The sequence below is a fragment of the Lycium ferocissimum genome, chromosome 4 (assembly GCF_029784015.1).
Source record: "Lycium ferocissimum isolate CSIRO_LF1 chromosome 4, AGI_CSIRO_Lferr_CH_V1, whole genome shotgun sequence".
Classification (NCBI taxonomy): domain Eukaryota; kingdom Viridiplantae; phylum Streptophyta; class Magnoliopsida; order Solanales; family Solanaceae; genus Lycium; species Lycium ferocissimum.
In genome coordinates, this window is record NC_081345.1 from 8,066,065 (window position 1) to 8,082,494 (window position 16,430).

Genomic DNA, 16,430 nt, shown 5'->3' on the forward strand with positions numbered 1-16,430 from the left:
AAAGCCATTCCCTCATCTATACCAGTCCTTCACAGCATGCCCATTGAGTCACAACAACAAAGATCCAGAAGAGGGTTTAAGGACGTTGTTTTGGGAAGAGGAATGCGCAGCCATCATTGAAGAATGCTTTGAAGCATTGGAGATTCATCGTGCTGAGCCAGGGGAAACAACAAGTGGATGGACTTCTACCCCGTTGTTCACTCTGCGGTAGAAAGAATGCTCACTTTTAGAAAAAAGGGCGAAAGTCGGCTTTGAGGCCCGGCTTGTCGCCTTTTCATGTTTTCTTATTACGTGTTGTTTAATAACGGAAATGGCTCGATGTTCCATTCCGAGTCAGGACCACAGTTTGTATCACTCTTTTTAAATTTCAATGAAAACGCCTCAAAGTTTACAATAAGACAAAATCGCTTTACTTTACCTATATAAATATATATATATATATATATATATATATATATATATATATATATATATATATATATATATATATATATATAAATACGTAATTAAATTGCTTTTACATGATTGATAACCGTGTTATTTTGTTTTACAGTAATAATACAGAGGCCACAAATAATGTCATGACATGTTACGAAACAAGTAAAAATGACGACGAACAAAACAACGATCAAGAAGAAGAGATAACTGAACCGGAAGGGGTTGATAGATGTCGAAGAAGAATACGAGAATAGACCAATGCCAAACCTAGAGGAAACAGAGGCAGTTAATCTAGGAAATGAGGAGTTGGTTCGGGAAACTAGAATAAGTGTGCATTTGACAGAGATTGAGAAAGAAGGGTATCGGAGTTTGTTGAAAGAGTATGAAGATGTTTTCGCTTGGTCATACGCCGATATGCCGGGTTTGAGTACGAACATTGTTGCCCATAGGTTGCCGATCCTAGAAGGATTTGCCCCGGTAAAATAGAAAATCGGGCAGCCTAAGCCTGATGTTAGCATCCGAATTAAAGAAGAAGTAGAAAAACAAATTCAGTCGGGAGTTGTGGAGGTGACACCATACCCGACATGGTTAGCGAACATAGTCCCGGTACCAAAGAAAGATGGGAAAATAAGGATTTGTGTGGACTATCGTGATCTTAACCGCGCTAGCCCAAAGGATAATTTCCCACTCCCAAACATTCACATACTCATTGATAACTGCGCCAAGCATGAGGTGCAATCTTTTATGGATTGTTACGCGGGCTATCATCAGATACTGATGGATGAAGAAGATGCTCAAAAGACGGCATTCATCACACCATGGGGGTATATCATTACCGGGTAATGCCTTTTGGGCTCAAGAATGCTGGTTCTACTTACATGAGGGCGATGACCGCCGTCTTTCATGATATGATGCATAGAGAGATTGAGGTATATGTGGACGACGTCGTCATCAAGTCCCGAGTGGGTGATGATCACCTTGAACATTTAAGAAAATTCTTCGACAGACTCCGCAAGTACGATTTGAAGTTGAATCCTGCAAAATGCGCATTTGGAGTGCCTGCTGGAAAATTACTAGGATTCATAGTCAGTCGTCGTGGTATTGAGTTGGATCCCACAAAGATCAAAGCAATTCAAGAACTCCCACCGCCAAGAACAAAGAAAGAGGTCATGAGTTTCTTAGGAAGGTTGAATTACATTGGACGCTTCATCGCTCAGTCCACAGTAATTATAGAACCAATTCTCAAACTCCTCAAGAAAGATGCTCCAACTAAATGGACGGAGGACTATCAGAAAGCCTTTGACACAATCAAAAGATACCTATCAAATCCACCCGTTTTGGTCCCGCCAAGGTCGGGAAATCCTTTGTTTATACATATGTCGGTATCGAAGAATGCTTTTGGGTGCATGTTGGCACAAAATGATGAAACAAGCAAGAAAGAGAGAGCCATCTATTACATCAGTAAGAAGTTCACACCCTGTGAATCCAGATATTCCTTGGTGGAAAAGACGTGTTGCGCTCTAACCTGGGTGTCTCAAAAATTAAGACATTATATGGCTGCATACACGACTCATTTGATCTCAAGAATGGACCCCTAAGGTACATCTTTCGCCAACCTATGCCGATAGGGAAGTTGGCCAAATGGCAAATGCTATTAAGTGAGTTCGACATTCAATACGTCGCACAAAAAGCAGTTAAGGGGCAAGCATTAGCAGATTTACTGGCAGGAAGCCCGGTAGATGACAATCCCGTACCTTTGTGGACTTACTTCCCGATGAAGAAATAATGACAATTGAGGGCGAAGAAAATGAAGATGAATTAGGCTGGAAAGTATACTTTGATGGAGCAGTCAACTTTAAAGGATCAGGAATCGGAGCCGTTTGGTTTCAGACTCAGGCCAATATTATCCAGTGGCCGCCAAGTTGAACTTCAATTGCACCAACAACATGGCTGAATACGAGGCATGTATCTTGGGTCTACGTTTAGCCCTCGACATGGATGTGAGAGATCTTCAGGTAATTGGCGACTCGGATTTGTTGATTCATCAAGTTCGAGGAGAATGGGCCACCAAAAATGAGAAGATCATACCGTATGTTGGACTTGTGCAAAGATTGGCAGATCGGTTCCAAGAAGTCAAGTTCAAACATATACCAAGAACCCAGAATGAGTTTGCTGATGCATTGGCAACAATAGCATCCATGATTCAGCATCTCGACAGTAGATACATTGATCCTGTCAAAGTTGAAATCAGAGATCAACCGGCTCACTGTGCTTTTGTAGAAGCAGAGAGACGATGGAAAACCTTGGTACGTTGACATTAAAATGTTCTTGGAGAAAGGAGAATATCCCGAAGGAATCACCATCAATCAGAAGAAGACTATCAGGAAGTTGGCGAATGGTTTCTTTCTCAACAAGAATGTTCTATACAAAAGAACCCCGAATTTGGGATTGCTTAGATGTGTTGACTCCATCGAAGCCACAAGATTGATTGAAGAAGTGCATGCTGGAACCTGCGGGCCTCACATGAATGGGTTCGTGCTAGCAAAGAAAATCTTAAGAACAAGTTATTACTGGATGACCATGGAGAATGATTGTAGCAAATTCGTCCAGAAATGCCACAAGTGTCAAATTCATGGAGACTTGATAAAGGTTCCTCCAACAGAACTGAATGCTATGACGTCGCCTTGGCCATTCGCCGCTTGGGGCATGGATGTCATAGGACCAATTGAGCCAGCTGCGTCAAACAAACACCACTTCATTTTGGTCGCCATAGACTACTTCACCAAGTGGGTGGAAGCGGCATCTTATGCATCAGTAACAAAGAAAGTAGTCGCAGATTTTGTGCGCAACAACATCATATGCCGATTTGGCATCCCAGAATCAATCATAACAGACAATGGGGCTAATTTGAACAGCCACTTGATGAAAGAAATGTGTGCGCAGTTTCGAATCACTCATCGAAATTCAACCGCATACCGGCCACAAATGAATGGGGTTGTGGAAGCCGCCAACAAAAACATCAAGAAGATCCTCAGAAAAATGATTGATAACTACAAAGACTGGCATGAACAATTGCCTTATGCATTATTGGGATATCGCACTACTGCCAGGACTTCAACTGGGGCCACTCCGTACCTATTGGTGTATGGCACTGAAGCAGTAATACCAGCCGAAGTAGAAATCCCTTCACTTCGAATAATACAAGAAGCTGAGTTGGACGATGCAGAATGGATCCGCAAGAGGTATGAACAACTAGCTTTGATAGATGAAAAGCGAATGATTGTTGTTTGCCATGGTCAATTATACCAACAAAGAATGGCGCGAGCTTTCAACAAGCATGTGAGAACCAGGGTTTTTCAAATTGGGCAATTGGTGCTCAAACGAATATTCCCAAATCAAGAAGAATACAAAGGAAAGTTTGCACCAAACTGGCAAGGGCCCTATATGGTGCGAAAAGTACTATCAGGAGGAGCCATGGTACTTGCTGAAATGGATGGTCAAGAGTGGCCAAGAGCAATAAATTCAGATGCCATCAAGAGATACTACGTGTGAAGAAGAAGACGACTACGAAGATTCAGAGTTTTTATAGTTTATGTTGCTTTAATTGCATTTCCTTTGCTTGTAATTTTGCATTTTTCTTAGAAAAAACCAAATCCAAAATATGTACGAACTACGCGAGGACCTGATTCCCTATACTTATAAGGGGATACGTAGGCGCTTTTCCAAGCTCGGTCGCTTTAACCCAAAAATCCAAAATTATGTATTTTGAACTACGTTATGACTTGATTCCCATTTGGGATACGTAGGCGCTCTTTTGAGTTCGGTCTCACCAAAAAAATCCAATATATTTTACCCCGAACTACGTTTCGACCTGATTCCCGAAACGGGATACGTAGGCGCTCTCCCGAGCTCGGTCATTCCAAACAAAATTCCCAATAAACCTTAGGAAACCTCAGAAATGCTTTAGCAAGAGAGAGATAAAGGTAACCCCACAAGAAAACTGGGGCAGAATTTTTTAGAGGACCTCAAAAATTCTTTAAATATATCAGTTCAAAGGAACGAACTGATTAAAACTTCTACACTGGGGCAGAATTTTTGAGAAGGATCTCAAAAATTCCTCAAGCACAGTAAAATTCAGAATCGACAAGTACACACTTACACTGGGGCAGAATTTTTTAGAGGGTCTCAAAAATTCCTTCGACATAGCGAAATTCGAGTTGGTACAAAGATGTATACAAACTGGGGCAAAATTTTCGAAAGGGATTCAAAAATTTTACAAGTCGAGATCAAGAAGAAGAAGAAGAAGATAGAAGACCTTGTTTGAGTAACTAATGTCATGACATTAAAAGGGCGTGTATAAAATATATCATTTTCTATATATAATATATATATAATATACCAAATATATATATGTTTTCCAAAATCATCGCCAAAAAATTTTCAACTTTGCTAAAAAATAAAAGATTTTTAAGGAAAATGAGCATTCTTTCCTGCCGAAGTGTGAACGGAAGAAGTCCATGTGCAGGGAGAGCGGTCGACCATATAGGAAACTGACAAATTTTTCTGTGGATGCAGGAACAAACAAGCATGGATGTTTTTACACTAACTTGTTTGCTAAGATGTTTAAAACAGGATAACGACAACAAGCCAAGTGAAGAAGAAATTTCAAGGAAAGCGGCAAAGAAGAGCATACGAAAGGGTAACGAAATCCTCCCTAAGTAAAGTTGGCTTTACGCTGATAAGTTTGTTCGTTTTGCAGAGCACAAAGATTTTTACAAAAGAAAATTTTAAGACTACTGAAAGATATAATCACGGTTTACCGAAAGCCTGGTCTCCACTAAACGAAGATTGTGTCAAGGTATTGAGACCCCGGCCTAGACGTCGCATGGCTTGCCTTGATACAATGACTAATTGATTAAATTTGGTAAGCACGTCCTCACTAAATAGACGTCTTAAAAAAGATCTAAATTTGAAAGTGGTCATGGATTTAATTTTGACGACACGTTGATATCGGTATTGAAATGCCGTATTCACAATCGAGTCTAGTCCTTTCGGAAGATGTGAACCCTGTCGACGGGCGGGTATTCTTCCCCGGAGTCAAAAAAGGAAGGTGTCAGTCTTGCCACCGAGGTAAGCTTCATTCCTCAAGATGACGATATGGATTAAACGACTACGTGCCGAAGGGGGCTGAGTCGTCATCCATATATATAGCCAAAAATAGGTAGCATAATTCCGAGGTTGATGTCCACAATCGTTGAAATACGAATGTGATTCCTACATCAAGATTTGCGGTCGCTACTGTAGTTTATTTCAAGTTAACATAATCATGGTTCAGGGATAGTGGTAGTCATGAGAAAAGGCTCCGCACTTGAGTATGCAGTAGTTAACTTGAATATTCTGACTAAATGTTGTAATTCTGGACACAGAGGTTAGTAGTCATCATGAAAGGAATATGATACTGCACTCTGATGTGCAGTCTACATTTGGGTATTTTTGACTATAAGTGATGTAGTCCCGAACTGGTATACCGCAGACTTCGTATGAGGATAACGATGCAGTCGACACCAGATTTGCGACAGTCACCGCAATATGTGAAAATGATGTGAGTCCAAATTTTCAGGGGTGGCGGATGTCATAAGAAACAAAAATGACCCCGCACTTGAAAACATGGTTTTCATTAGTAGCATCTTGCTTACGAAAATGACAACCGGACTGGGTGTGTAGGTTTCGCAAAAATGCGGTATAGCCCGACCCAGATCCCAACGGAAGTTATCATTGAACAATGAAAACATCTGAAAATGACGAAAAAGAGCCGGTCAAAGTATCGTGATTATTATCCAAAGTAGATCATTTTTTCAAAAAAAAAAATACACAAAAAACACACACTTAGAAGAATAGAAAGAAGACTGACAAGCATTTGCAAAAAGACGGACATAATATCGGAGGATGACTTCAATGTCAACAAAATGGCAAAATGCCACTCAGGTATGACTACATTAAAATCAAAAGTTTCAAAAACTAACACGCAGGACTCAGCATTTGGGGATGGCTGAAAGCTGCCAAGATGGAAGCAAAAGCCGGATTCAAAACATGCGGAGCAAACGTGGAACTTTTTCTTGGGCAACCGGTCAAAAATCGTGTACGAAAGTCAAGCTTTCTACACCAGGATTGGAACATCACTTCAAGTAACTAAGCCCTAATAAATCCTTTTCAAAACCGCTTCCGGTTCGGATTTTCAACCGAAAATAGTCAAAGGTATTCCCACATAAAGGGATATTCCTTTTCGGGCTATCGAGTCGAACTACAATTGGCCTGATTCCCAAAGCCAAGGATATGTAGGCTACTCAAGTTTCGAGGATCGGCCATATTCCTATAATTATCTCGGGACATCCCGAGATAGTTTAAAGAAAATTCTTTACTTTATAGTCCTCATGGAGTCAGAACTACAAACGGCCTGAATTCTCATGTAACCTGAGATATGTAGGAAGCCCAAAAACTGGGGTCCGGCCATACTTTTGAAATTTTGCGCAAAGAGAGTCGTAATTTTCTATTTATTCGGTAAAAATTAGGTTTGTCAAAATTCGTAGCTCAAGGATGGCCTTGCCATCCTCGAACTCCGAAGGGGCAGTTGTTGACACCTAATTTTCACCTCATAAGACACGTATTTTAATTTTCAAAATTCCCAAGTCCAAAACGGAGTAAGGATACACCCTTAAAAATTAAAATTTCAAAAATCCCGAGAAAATTGCAAAAATTGACATTTTATTATTATTTCATAAAAATTGACAATTATAAGAAAATTACGAGTTATTTATTCTCACAAATATGATTTGAAAGGAAGATATGTATCCCGCTTCGTCTAATTCGGGAAAAAATTGTTAATTAAAATGACGTATGAATTACGGCTCATTTTTTACCGCATTTTTCACATTTTTAAATATTCTCCGGAACTATATCAATATTAGGCTTGTTTTAAAGCTAATATTTTAAATTTATGAGTTTTAAATTTTAATTAGCCTAAATAATTATTTTATTTAGTTATATGTGTATTTATAATACTTAGTCTTTATTTGATTTAAATTGGGGGAGGGGGGGGGGGTAATTTAAACTTTTAAAAAAACTTAAAAGGGGGAATTTATTTTAAAAAAGGGGGGGGGGAATTTTATTAAAATAAACTTCCACCCCCCCCCCTCCCCCCCCACTTTCATTTCCTCCACTCGATCACCCTTTCTCCTTCTCAGGCAATATAGGCGACATAGTTAGGGTTTGCTCGCACCCTTCGATTCTTGGCAATTTTGGGCTTATTTTTATTTATTATTTGAGGGTTTTTGACCTCAACCATGTGCTTTCATGATTTCCAAGTTCAATTTCCTTTGAATTTTTGTTTTGCTATCTAAATTAGTCCCTAAATCTAGGATGTTACTCGGGTTTGGTTGGGCTAAGGTTGCCATGGGCGGGGTCACGAACCCTTGGCCATCTTGTGCACCTTAGCACCATAGAATCAAACCTAGGGGAAATTTCCTAGCAAGTTCCTATGTGAAGGTACACGAATTGGGGATTTTATCCCATTGTACCAATTAGTACAACTATACCGTTAATATAGGCTGTTTGTACTATTTTTGACTTTTTTAGATTTTTATTTGATTATTTGGATAGATTTTAGGGTACAAATGAGTTGTATTTTGTTGTCCTATATGAAAATTTTCCAATTATCTATTATAGGGTACAATTTTAAGATTTTGGGGGGGGGAGGTGTCCATTTTATCTTAGGTGTCCATCTTTTGAAATTTAAAGAGCATTTTAAAAAAAAAAAAGTTAAAAATATAAAGGATATAAAATATATACAAGAAATATATGTATGAAAAATAGTTTTCAATATATCTAGAGATACAGGAGAAAAAAAAAAAGATGAAAAGAAAGGGGATTTTTAAGGATCAAAAAGGGTTTGGTGATTTGAAGTTTGAAGTCTCAATCCTATTTTGGTCTTTAGGTTGCCTCAATAAAAGGTAAATCCTATTCTAATCTTTTTTTCATATTTCCAGTTTTGATAATGCTTTGCTTAAACTTGTTTGTTATTTGAAATGCCATGAATGTTTAGTCTAGTGCCTAATGTTGTTATTTCTGTGTTTGTTTTTGCTATTCAAAGTCTTAAAATAAGCTAAGTGTTGGATAATCTAAATAGGTCTTGTAACGTGCTAATTTGCAGAATAAAAATAAATGATTGAATATGGGGTCTAAGTTTCATTTAAGGGTAGTTAGTTAGATGTCTATGATAAGAAGTTTAGTTGGCTATAAGTTATACTTGAAACTGTAATATCATGTTTTCTTTTCTTAGTTTTGTGTGTTGAAGCTGTGGTGATTTTTGGAGACTGTTTTGATAGGATAGGGGGCATTTAGCTTGATTTTTGAGTAAGACATAGTTATTCTGAAATCTGGGAGCCACTCCTATGTTTATTTCAGTTCCTAGACTCTATTTTTCCTATGTCTAGTTGGATATGATCCTCTGTTAGTTGCTTAAGAGGGTACATTTGTTTGATATACTGAAAAATGTTTTCTTTCCTTCAAAAAAATAAGTCATGAAACCTTTGTTTACAAAACTTGAATGAAGTGTGGTTTAGAAGATCAACATCTTGAAATGGCTTTTTTGTTTTTGTGGTTTGTCATCTCCTCTGTTGCCAAACTAAAAATGGTATACCTTAATGTCTAGTCCTTGATAGTTTGATTTGGACTGACATACTCATAGCGTTTTTCTGTGGAAATGACCTTAAGTCATCACTATAATCTAGTTTTTTGTTAACTTTGAAGTCTTGAAAAATCGCTTAAGTGTTTATATTATTCTAAATGAAAACTGATTAGCTTTGACTGGGTCTGCTATCTTGTTTGAGTAGTTTAATAGGAATAAAAATGGAACTTGGTGTCTGTCTCATAAAGTTTTTGAAACCTATGAGTTGTTATGAGTAGTTGACTACAGATTGAGGTCTGTATTTGCTAAAAAATGAGTTTTTATCAGCCTATAGGGATTTATGTTTTGCCTCATCTGAGATTTGCATAAGGTCGAATTTGAATATGGCTTTAAAAGTGCAGAGTTTTCTTTGAAATGCAACTCTATCCCTCTTTTATTCAAAAAATAGGCTAAAATATGAACTTGTTTAGACTTCCTGTAAAATCTTCTAGGTGTTTTTGCTTCTAAGTGCATCTTCATGGTGTAGGATAGAGGTCATACACCATCTAAGTTCCTTGCCTTAAACTTTCTGCAGTTTAGTATGATGTCTGTGGAAAATTTCCTAACCATGTGACAAAAAATGGAAACTTGCTTTGAAAATCAACTATCTAGACCAAACTGTGTTCATCTAGGTGTTGTTTGAGGACTATTGTGATCCATTTTTAGATGATAATTTCCTCTGAATGTTATTATTTGCTTCAATTTATAATTGGACACTCCACAGAACTTGTTTTGTGGAGATTAAGGATTAAAAGTTGGCCTGATTAAAAGTTGTCAAATGAACTTTTTTTGGACCCCTGATGCTAACTATGACCATAAGACATCTTGAAATTTATAGCTCTGATTGTTTTATCCTAAGTCTGAAAATCAGCAACCAAATGGGGCCTATTGATGCTAAGAGCTTCTAAAAATGTGCTTTAACTTGTTACCTTTGTCATTTGATTTCAAGGCTGTAGGGGAAAGGCTTATGTTCTTGGCTAAAAAATAAACTAATGAACCTAGAGAAAGGATTAGTGTTGTCGGTGATTTTACCCTGTTCCTATCCTATGTCCTATTTCCAACTTGATTATAGTGTCCATATTAGTTGCCATTTGTGTCTTACATTGATATTGCTTATAGTTTATTTAGTTCCTTTGCTTGACATGACTACTTGGTAGATTAAACTGAAACCATGCTTAGGTGACCCTATTTGTACTTGATTTACTTATAATGTTTAATTACCTAGCCTTGGTTGTTTGTTTGAATTAAGTCTTGTTTACTGAATCATCTCCTGCACCTAGGATAGGGCCATGAACCATTTTGTCTCAGTTTTTCTTTTAGAATTCCTGAAACTTGTCATTCTTCCTACTTGAAGTTCCTTTGCACCTCTGATTTGCTTGTGACTTACCTATCACCATCCGTATTTGTCTGTCTGTTGGTTATTTATTTGCAATGTTCATGCTGATTTGTCACTATGACCTATATTTTGCACTTGTATTGCTTATGGACTACTTGGTTCTCTTTACCTAGTATGATCACCTAATAAACTAGGTGTAGGGAACCTAAATTAACTAAGGCTACTTAAAAGATTGAGAGTGATACTTGCTTTTGTGATGCCTACCCCCCTTTCTTTGTCATTTGCTTGTGAAATCTGAGGTCGTCTCATATACATTTTTCCTCCTAGTCAACTGTTGAACCATGTTACACTTGGCATTTCATTCCCAGCTTAGGTTAGCATTCATGTACTCATTATGATCTTCATAGGTTCCTACTTGTATATGTGGTTCTTTTGTGCAAGTTCTTGAAATATAACAAGCTTATGGTGCCCTAGAAGACTCTACTGTTTGTCTGTTAAACTTGCTATATGCTGAGGTGACTTTGAAGAACTAAAAATGGCTAAAGCTGATTACAACAAACCTTGATTGAAACCAGGAATGCTTGTTAAACTTACTGACCTATTTATGTAGTATTTGAAACTGTTTTAAGTTTAGAACTAGCTTGAAATGGCTTAAAACTCTATTGTTAAGTTTGTCTTGATTATTCTATATGTCTTCTTAGAACCATGCTTTATTCCACATCTGTGTTTGGGCTTATTTGCTTAAATTCCAAAAATGAAACTAAGCTAAAGCTACCATCTTAAGACTTTGCACTTAGACAGAATTCTTTCATAGTATTGTCATTTAACTTTTAAACTGGTAACAAATCAGAGTTGGCATTTCACATAGTGAGTATAGGATCTTGTAGAGGATTCAATTCACATTAGCTGGATTATTTTGTATGAGATATGTGCATTTCTGCTATTCTGAAAGATGCATTACATCTTGTTTTTTTTTTGGAAAACTTCAAAATTGCTTGAGACTAAGTGAAGATTGTGTCTGCACCTGTCTCAACTGGAAGTTTGTGAAATTTTTTCCATTACTTATCATTGACTGATTTGCCACTTTTAAAATTGAGAACCTTATTTAAAGGCTGAAAGATTGAGATGGATGAGTATGAAGACTGAAAATTTTGTTACTTATGCTAGAAAGAAATTTTGAAAAAGCTGTATGTTTGGAAATATAAAGGTGCTTTTCCTATTTGTTGATTAGCTTGGCTGTTCCTTAACTTTCACTTAGTATCTTATCCTGTATTAATTCTTAGTAACACTACACATTTCCTGGGTCCTGTTTGGAATTGGCCTCTTTGTTTGATTAGGAAAACTTATGAGAATACTGCAGTCTTGCTTTTCTTATTTGATGTGCATCACTGTCCTTTTTTTTTTTTTTAACGCAATTGCTATGAATGGTCTTTGCTTGTGAATCTCCACTCCTTCCCTCTTGAAACTGCATAAGACCTGTAAGACTAGTTCCTTAGCCAACATTAGAAGACTATGTGTGCAACTCTTTGAACTTTGAAAACAACTTGAGAATTGCGCTTTTGAAATCTCAAGAAACTTAGTATTGTATAAAATCAACCGAATGATCCTCTTTGGCACTTTTAGATTTTAACTTTAGGTATACCATTCTATTTGTTATCATCTCTTTTGTCATTCTTGTCAAAAATAGGCTTGGCTTTGAATTGAAAGTTTGTTTGTGAACTCTATTTGTAGAAACGTATACCTATCCTTAAAAAATTGGAATTTTGAATAGCTTTATTTGACTAAGTGTTGCCTTTACTATTAGCCTAGACTGATCTTGAATTTTAAAGGATAAATTGATTTCAAAAACTGTTTCCCTGCATTAAGTGTTGAACATAGTCTCATATGCATTTGTCTTGGCCTAAAAACTGTCTAGTTACTCTCTTGTCTTGCCAATATACTTGATTGCTTGACAAAATTTGAATGTTTTGAACCTGGAATATCTGGGCAGTTTCTGGGAGTTTGGAGTCTCTTTGGGTATTTAAAAGAGGTATACGTAGAGTGAATATTAAAGGGTATACGGTGTATGTTGGGTGTATATGGAGGGTATTCCCTTTAAAGGGTTTTTCTCTCCATATGAGGGTATATCATCTAGTATACCATGTATATCATGTTTTGACACTTAGAAAATTTTATGCCTATTCCAATAGTTGGGCCAGCTGGGCCCATTTTGTGCTCCAGCAGATTTATATTTTTTTGAAAAAAAAAAGTCCTTTTGCACAATTGTCCCCCTCCCCATTTGTTTAATAATTACGGGTCTAGCCCAATTTTGTTGTAATTTAATTTTTGCCATTGTAATTTAATTTATGTCCTTAAGATAGATACTAATATATTTATACCCTTTATTTATAAACACCCATTCGTTGGTGGTCCAACGAGGCCCACCAACTCACTTAGATCGAGTCAACCTCATTATGGACAAGCTAAGCATTTGGAGCGGATATAATTTTAGTTGCATTTTATTTATGTTGGGCTTGGTAGGCCCAACCCCCTCACTTTATATTATTTATTTGATGAAATATGTTTATTGGAACCCTTTAAAAAATTGTCACAAATTTAGAGTTGCCAAAAACTATTTTTAAGATATAAAAAACTGATTTTTGATGAAATGATTATGTGCAAAAATTGATTTTAGACCAAAACTGTCCTATGGATAAAACGGACATTTCTTATGCAAATCATGATTCTTGACAAAAAATAACTTGACAAATTTATGAACATTGGGACAAATTGGGACCGTACCAACGAACAATTTGGACAAAATGGACGTAAAATATGTTTGGACTAAATTGGACTAAAGATCTAAAAAAATATAAAAATATGGTTAAAGTATGGATAATAATAGTACGCAAAAACGATTTTATAAAAACTAAAAACCTTTTTTCTAAAAAACTCGGGTGGGCTTACATAGTGCTCTACTTAGGTTAACGCCTTTGGGTTTTAACCTAGGTGTTCTAGTCGAAACCCAAACGCCCAATTTTGGACAAAATTTTACCACTTTCGTTTCTTGAAATGTGATCTATTTTGTATGAATGACTAAACTCTTTGTTGCGGAAATATAAGCCAAAATAATTTTTTCACTATAAACAATTCATATCTACAAAGGCATACTATTAGAACCCGTAGGTCAACCGTATTTTACGGATCTTTAATACCGGGGTGCCTAACACCTTCCCCGGGGATCACCAGAACCCTTACCCATACTTTGGTTAGATTAGGTTTCTTTTAAAATTTAGCCGTTTTAAATGAACCCTTTTCGAATCGGTTTTCCTAATTTCCTAAAAATTAGGTGGCGACTCTAAAAAATGAAGTCCATTTAGAGCACCATCATGTAGAGGTATATTTTCCTTTTTCTCGGTATGATTGACAACCGTACTTCCCCGGGGCACTTTCCTTTTTAAATGAGGCAAGTGCAAATACAAATCGGAAAATATACGAACCGGTACAGGCCTCTCGCAACAACTCCCAAGTCTTTAATATCCCAAAATGCTCACCCAAGCTATCAAGTCAATATTACTAGTAGCATGACACACTACCATGAATACGGTCTCATCTCGAAAATATAACTCTAACCCTCACATAATAGGGACTTCCACAATTACTTTCCCTTAAACCACACTAACTCATCCACTGAAGAGTGTTACAAAATTACCCAACTGTGTACCAATTAAGCCACTTCCATAAGCCTTAACATGTCGGTTACCTAAAATTTGCTTCTCACTAGTCGTTGATCACGAAACCTCATGGAACTCTGTCATATCACTTAGTCCATTTTTTTAGACTTCTTTCTTCAAGCTTACTCAACAATCATACCTTATCTGAAATATGCAAGAAAACAGCACTACAATCCATGCTGACCTAAGTACTCCCGAAGATGTACCTCATTCTTACCGATTCTTGATCAACTATACATTTTCTTAACTCTTCAATTCCCCAATTCCAATCAAATCCCAATCATCATCACCTGTCTAACCATTACTCGAACCCACTCAATAAAATACCGCATAATCATAAGTTTTGCAAACTGGCTGAGTCAATCCTGGAGATGGTAGCATACCACACACTCTACACACTAGGGTTCCCTTAACGCACTCAACTCTAAAACTGAAATTCCCTCTAAGTTAGATGATGATTGAGTAAGGGGACTGGTTCGCCCACTAAGGATTTAGTGTGGGTGACTCGCACAGCTATATGGGTCATGACAAAGTTGGTCTCAGAGCTCTAGGTTCGTCGATCTCGTTATACAAGGATATGTCTAGTAGAGTCTTGCGAATTGGTAGGAGAGGTCTGTAATTATCTACGAGAGGCTATGGGACACTAGGAAAATTTAATTTCTTTCTTTCTTTCGTGCTACTTGATTCCAATTGGTATCTGGAAGATTCAAATTGGTATCTGACTTTTCTTTCTTTCTCTCATAGATGGTAAGAACTCGTGCGGCAGCAGCAGCTAATCAGGTACCCACGCCGGCCGCTGGCGCTGCAGCTCGCTGTGGAGGTCAGGCATCTGTGGCCACAGTTCGTGGAGAAGGAGGCCAGAGGCCGTGGCCATGGTAGAGGTAGGGGAGCAGCGACACCAGCTAGGGGCGGGGCTCCTGTAGCTAGTTAGAATCGCGCTGAGTCCCCAGAGCCTCAGGTGATTCCAGATGAGGCAGCAGAGTTTGCAGCAGCACTAGCTCAGCCAGATATTATAGCTCCTCCAGTGTTGTCAGATGTTATGGTTTGAATATTGAACCTACTGAATGGGTTGATAGAGGTAGGTATGTTATTAGTTGTTCCAGGTGCTCAGGGTGCTAGAGTGGGTGATCCAGGATTAGGCAGGATTCGTGCTCTGGGGTTACAGCATGCTGCAGATGTGGCTCCTTGTTTGGATGAGGCTCCAGGATTAGAGGTACTTCCTAGGATGGTGGGAGGTTCAATTTTGATAGGGGATGAGCATGATTTATTTTGAAGGTTCACTAAGATGAAGCATCCAGAGTTCTTTGGTACTGAGGTTGAGGATTCTTACAAGTTCATCATGGACTGTCATGAGAGGCTCTATAAGATGGGGCTGTGGAGAAATATGGTGTAGATTTTGTGACCTTCCAACTCTTGGGTGATGCCAAGTTATGGTGGAGGGCTTTTATGAAGTGAAGGCCAGTGGGATCGCCTCTATTGACATGGACTCAGTTCTATCAGGTGTTTTTAGATAAGTACGTTCCTCGTACTTTGAGGGACAGCAGGCGTGGTGAGTTCAGGAATATCGAGCAGGGTAATTTGTCTGTGGCTGCTTATGAGGGACGTTTCTATTTGTTGTCTCGCTATGCCCTCCAGCTTGTGCTTACTGAGGAGGAGAGGGTTAGGAGATTTGTGAAAGGGTTGAACACTGCTCTTCAGTTGTCAGCTCTTCAGCTTGCAGCAACAGGTGCTTCCTTTCAGGAAGTGGTGGATCATGTTAGGACCGTCGAGGGTGTGAGGCAGGACAATTATAATAAGTATACAGGGAAAAAGGCCCGAAAGGGTAGTAGTTTCAATGGCTCTTTCTGTAAGGACAAGAGTTCCCAGGTCTTTTTGGGATGCCTTGTTCAGTCAGCCATGCAAAGCATGGTTGGGGTGCATGCGGGGCCGATCGCACTATGCCCAGCCAGCCGGAGGGTTCGCGAGTCGAGCTCGGATTATGGTGGTTATTCGAGCCGTCTAGTTTCTTCGACGATCCGACGCTAGCCCGCGGATGTTTCAAGTATCCGATACGGGGGATTTCGAGAAATTTTCCCAAACTTGGGGAAGGTGGCCGGGATACCGGTTTTGGACTCCCGAGCTCCAAAAATCGGGAAAAAGAAGGGAGGGTCTTTAGGGGAAAGGCCACCCGCGGCGGTCACCACGGGAGAAAGGCCGGCCTTTCCTGGTGGGTTTTAGTCTT

The 16,430-nt window shown here is 38.4% G+C and overlaps 1 pseudogene; it reads left to right on the forward strand.

Annotated features, from left to right (window-relative positions):
* The first annotated feature begins 696 nt into the window (after positions 1-696).
* LOC132053709 (uncharacterized) lies at positions 697-4,188 on the forward strand (annotated as a pseudogene).
* Positions 4,189-16,430: the final 12,242 nt, after the last annotated feature.